Below are 5,960 nucleotides of genomic sequence, written 5' to 3'. Positions count from 1 at the left end.
GAGGAGCAGATAATTTGTGTGTTTATTTTTGTTGAATAGCATGAACAATAGTATTTCCTTTCTAATCTCTTCTATGACCCACTCATGATTCAGCAGTGTGTTGTTCAGCCTCCATATGATACCGGACTTTTTTTGGTGGCTTTGTTGTTGAGTTCTAATTTTGTTCCCTTCTGGTAAGAGATAATTCAAGGTATAACTTCAATGTTTCTGAATTTAGACAAGTTTGCTTTGTGGCCTTAAATGTGGTCTATTTTAGAAAACGTTCCATGTGCTGCTGAAAAAAACGTGTATTCTGATGCTGCTGGGTAAAATATTTGGTAGATGTCTGTTAAATCTACTTTATCTATGCAGCTGCTTAGATCTGCGATTTCTCTGTTGAGTTTTTGCCGTGTTGATCTATTTTGTGGGGAGAGTGGTGTGTTAAAAACCCCAACAATTAATGTCTTTGGATCTTTGTGGGATTTGAGGGAAAGTAGTGTTTCTTGGATAAATTTGGGTGCTCCGTTGTTTGGCGAATAGGTCTTTTGAATTGAAATATCTTCCTGAAGGAAAGTTCCCTTAATTAATATGTATCGACCTTCTTTATCTCTTCTCACAAATTTTAATTTGAAGTCTATTTTATCTGATATTAGGATTGCATCTCCCGCCTGTTTATGAGGGCCGTTTGCTTGGTAGATTTTGCTCCAGCCTTTAAATTGAAAATGTGTTTGTTTTTACGGGCAAGGTGTGACTCCTGAAGACAGTAGATAGAACGGTCTTGTTTTTTAATCCAACTAGACTGTCTATGTCGCTTAATTGGAGAGGTAAGTACACTAATGTTGATAGATAGGACTGAGAGGTACTTGGCAATTCCTGCCATGTTATCCATCTTCTTGGGGGCTGTTAAAACTGGGTTCTTCCTATGGTTCTTGGATTCTCAGTTTGGTGCAGTTTCTTGGCCTTTATTATGTTCTTGTTGGTTTTCTATGTTTAGGATATCTTTAAGAATCTTTTGTAGGGCTGGTTTGGTGGAGATGTATGGTTTCAATTTTTCTTTGCTATGGAAGGTTTTTATTTGGCCTTCAGTTATGAAGGAGAGTTTAGCTGGGTGCAGTATTCTTGGTTGATAGTTGTTTGATTTTAGGGCATGGCATACATCATTCCAGACTCTTCTTGCTTTGATTGTCACTGCTGAGAAATCTGAGTTGATTCTAATGGTTTTCCTTTATAGGTGATTAATCTTTTCTCCTTTACAGCTTTAAGGATTTTTTCCTTGGTCTGTGTTGATCCTGTGTGGATTATAATATGAAGGAGGGATGTCCTATTCTGGTCTGGTCTATTTGGAATTCTATAAGCTTCTTGTATCTGAATCGGCCTATCTTTTTGCATGTTTGGTAAGTTCTCTGCTAGGATCCTGTTACACAAATTTCCTAGACCATTAACTACTGTTTCTAGATAGTCCTCTTCACATATTATCCTTAGATTAGGCCTTCTAGTGGTGTCTTCTAAGTGTTTGATAGATCTATCATATTTCTTGAACTTGTCTTGGATGGTTGTACGTTCTTTCTCTAAAATATCTAGGCTGTCTTCAATCCCCGAGATTCAATCTTTTGTATGGTGTAACCTGCTGTCAAGACTTTCTACTTTGTTTTTTATTTCTTTTTCTTCTAATTGGTCAGCTTTGATGGCTTCAAATTCTTTGTTGAAGCTTTGTTTTAGATCTTATATGTACTTTTTTACTTCCTTAATTTGGTGTTCAGTGTTTATTCTCAGTTCACTTAGTTGATTGATTATGGTTTCCTTGGACTCCCATTCCTTCTGTTGGGTTCCATTCAGCATTCTCTTTTTAGTCTCCCTGACTTCCTTAGCTCTTTGTTAATGGATCCCATGAATGCCTTTAGTGATCTTTGTGTATTCTCATCCTGCTCTCTCAATTCCTGTCTTACTCTTTGCTTAGCTTCTTCCCGCTCCCGTTCCTGCCATTCCTCTAGTTCTCTTTGAGTGTTCTCAGCCTGTTCACACCATTCCTGCCTTTGTCTTTGAGTATTCTCTAGCTGCTCACACATATCCTGTATTAGGTTTTTGTGTAGCTTCCTCACGCTCATGATATTCCTGTATAAACCTTTGGATTGCCTCCTCTCTCTCCCTCTCACGCTCATACAGAGTCCTTTGTATGTTTTCATTCTTTTCATTTATCGTGTTTGCCAGCAGTGTTTGCAGAGCATTTTGAGAACTCTCCTCTAGATTATTCATTATATGTTCTGTCCCCTGATTATCAAGAGTGGGGGTTGAGATACCCGGACTTGCCCTTTTTCTTGTATTTTTCCGGCTTACTCTGCCCATTTGGGATGAAAATAACACCAGTTTTGTGCTAGAACACTTTCTTAAGGCATGCATCATCCAGAGTCTAAATTTGCACAGTCAATAGTCTACAGATACAGTCTAGTTCAACATATATATCTATTCAACATCAAACAACTGTATATGAATGGGCTACGAACCGCAAAGGAGATTTTGGAAGACCAGAAATTGTTAAGGTTAGGGAGAGAAGGGGGTAAAAAATGGGAATAGAATGAATTGGGAAGGCACTGGGAGAGTTAACTAAGTCCTAATCTCAAAGCAGGAAATAGGTTGGGTAGGATAAAAGTAGAGAGAGAGAAAAAAAGAAGAAAGAGAAAGGGAAAAGAGACCAGAAAAAATGGAAAATTAAAAATTAATAATATTGTGCCGAAACAAAAAAAAAATCTATCTAGAGTAGAACGTGAATATAATGAGAGAAGGGGAGGGCTATAAAGGAGATGTGAAAAACTTAAAAATAAAAATGCTTGGGGCTGGGAAGGTGGCTCAGTGGTAGAGCGCTTGCCTTGCATGCCTGAGGCCCTAGGTTCGATTCCCAGAACCACATAAGCAAAAAGAAAAAAGCTGGAAGTGGCGCTGTGGCTCAAGTGGTAGAGCACTAGCCTTGAGCTGAAGAGCTGAGGGACAGGGCCCATGCCCAGAATTCAGGCCCCACAACCGGACCCAAAATAAATAAATAAATAAATAAAAATGCTTAAAATATTATATAGGAATAAAGATGTAGTACTGCTATTAAGGAATTTAAGTCTCAGAGATTTTGAATTGAGTAATAAATTTTTGGATTAAGTGTGTACACAAATGGAAATAAGGTCTAATAGTCAACTACGGGTTTATCTAAGGATGTGCAGGACAATAATTAAGTCACATAAAGAAGAACAAAACAGAGGAAAACATGAAAAGGATAAGAAAGGAAGAAAAAAATCAGACATTCAGTAGAGCTAAACAAAAAACAAAAAGATAATTAAAAAAAGGAGAAAGAATACAAAAAATAAAAAGAAAAACGCACACACACATGTATCCCTAAAATAAAAATTATAAGAGAAAAAAAAGTTTCTAGAAAACAATTTTTTTCAAAAAAATGTAAAAATTAAAGATTAAAAGAAGTATAAAAAATGTTGTTTGATTTTTGTGTCTCCCTTGTGTCTGTATCCAGCCTCTTTTTGGAATTCTCTGGACTGCTTGTGGTCCTGTGGCTTGGTTGGTTACTTAAGTCAATTTTTTGGAACAGGCAGAAAAATGCTCTGCTTTCACCCAGGATTTTGCAATCCTCCTCCAAGGCTAGTTCAATAGGAGGCAGATCTGCTTTGAGTATCACAAAAGAGGGAGATGCTGTGATGAGGCTAGGTTCTTGGTAGAGTTGAGGTCTTTCAGCAAACAGTAGCTTTTCCCTGAGGGGCGAGTTTGTGAGAAACAGAGCCCAGACTGGAGCCTTTCTCAGGGTTTCTGTTTACCGAATTTCAATTGATTGTCCAGGCTGCTAAAGGGAGGGGAAGCCTCTGGCTCTGATTACCCAGTGAAGAAAGCCACTCCTAGGGCTAGCGCCCCAGCTGGGTGACTTTTCCCTGGGTGGAGCTGAGTCTGGCAGGTCACGCTGTTAAGTTCTTGGGACCTGCTAAAGGACTCTAGTTTAATTTCAAGGCCTGAGTTGGAGCTAGCAGCTCCGCCAAGCTTAGTCAGTATCCAAGATGGAAATCTCCATTCCTGGGGGGAGGATGGGTGGCCTTCCCTCCTCTGCTCCCTGAGGAGTGAGGACATCAGGCTTCTACTCACGCCCATTCTTGGTTCCTGAGTCATCTCTGGTCTGCAAACTGCAGGATGAAGATGTCCATTCCTTGTAGGTTCTTGCTGGTGTTGAGTAGAATCTGCTTGCCTGCTGTGTCTGGCTCCTTCGTTCAGGACTCTCTGTGATTCAGGTATGGCATCTGCGGCCCCACCAACACCACTGCCTCTACCGCCTCAGCTGCTGGCAAAAGCTCAGAGCTATCTCCTTGCCTGAATTTTCCCTCCCTGGCCTAACTCTCGGACCTGTGTTGGCACATTGGTGTGACTTTCTGGCTTAGGACTGTTCACTGGAACTCTAAAACTACTTTCTATGGGAGAGCTTGTTTAGTCTCCAGCTTCTCCTCCACCATCTTATACAGTCACCCCTCTTTTTTTTATATTTCTCTCCTGTCATTCTGTCCAATCCATTTTCCTCTCTGAGATTAGGAATTTGTTAAATTTACGCTCCTTTTACCCCTCCACATCCCTCTAGTACTATTTGTCCCCACATTTCTCCCTAAAGCTAATAATTTCTGGTTTGCCAAATCATTTTTTGTTGTTTGTAGCACAGTAATACATAGTTGTTTGATGTTGAATAGATTGTATCTGTTGAATTAGATTGTATCTGAAGCCATTTTGATTGTGCAATTATAGGACTCTGGCTGATGCTTGCCTTAAAATAATGTTCTAGCACAAAATTGGTGTTACCTTCATACTAAATGGGCAGAAAAAGCTGAAAAGAACAATAAAAATGGCAAGTCCAGGTATCTCAACTCCCACTCATGTTAATCAGGTGACAAAATTGTAATGAATATTCCAGAGAAGCTCCATAAAAACCTGTACATACACTACTAGCAAACATGGTGAATGAAATGATTGACCTTGCAAAGGACTCAGTGTGAGCGTGAAAGGGACTGAGAGGAGGCAAACCAAAGATTAATACAGGAATCATGTAAGTATTAGGAAGTTGCTTAAAGATTAATGCAGGAATTGCATAAGCAGGTTGAAAAAAGTCAAAGATAAATACAGGAAATGCATGAGCAAGCAGAGCACAGCCATAGAGAATTACTGGAATTGTGTGAACCTGACGAAACTAATCAAAGAGCAATACAGGAATTATGAGAGCAGGATGAGACTAGACAAAGATAAATAGAGGCAGTCACAGAATCCATAAACAGACTGCTGAAGGAAGTCAGGGAGACCACAAATGGAATGCTGAATGTAGCACTACAGAAAGAATGGGTGTCCAGGGAAACCATAACCAATAAACTAAGTGATTTGAGAAACTGAACACAAAATTAAGGAAGTAAAGAATTTCATACAAGATCTAAAACAAAGCTCCAACAAAATTTTAGAAGCCATCAAAGCCAACCAATTAGAAGAAAAAGAAATTTTAAAAAAAGTAGAAAGTCTTGACAGTAGGTTAGAACATCCAGAAGATTGAATCTCGGGGATTAAAAACGGCCTATATATTATAGACAAAAAACATAAAACTATGCAAGACAAATCCAAAAAATATGATAGATCTATTCAACATTTGGAAGACACCATCAGAAGGCCTAATCTGAGGATATGGGTGTAGAGGAGCACCTAGAAAAAGAAGTTAATGGTCCAGAAAACTTATTTAACAGAAACCTAGCAGAGAACTTCCCATACATACAAAAAGATAGGCCTATTCAGATATAAGAAGCTTATAGAACCCCAAATAGACCAGACCAGAACAAGATAACCCACTGTCACCTTATAATCTTCACAGGATCAATTCAGACCAAGGAATGGAGCCTTAAAGATCTCAAGGAGAAAAGAACAATCACCTATAAACAGAAACCAAGTAGAATCATCCCAGATTTCTCAGCAGAGCC

Source organism: Dipodomys merriami, unplaced genomic scaffold (genome assembly GCF_024711535.1).
Source record: "Dipodomys merriami isolate MVZ:Mamm:240054 unplaced genomic scaffold, mDipMer1.0.p SCAF_1126, whole genome shotgun sequence".
In the NCBI taxonomy this organism is placed as follows: domain Eukaryota; kingdom Metazoa; phylum Chordata; class Mammalia; order Rodentia; family Heteromyidae; genus Dipodomys; species Dipodomys merriami.
Note: the sequence above shows the minus strand (reverse complement) of the source record.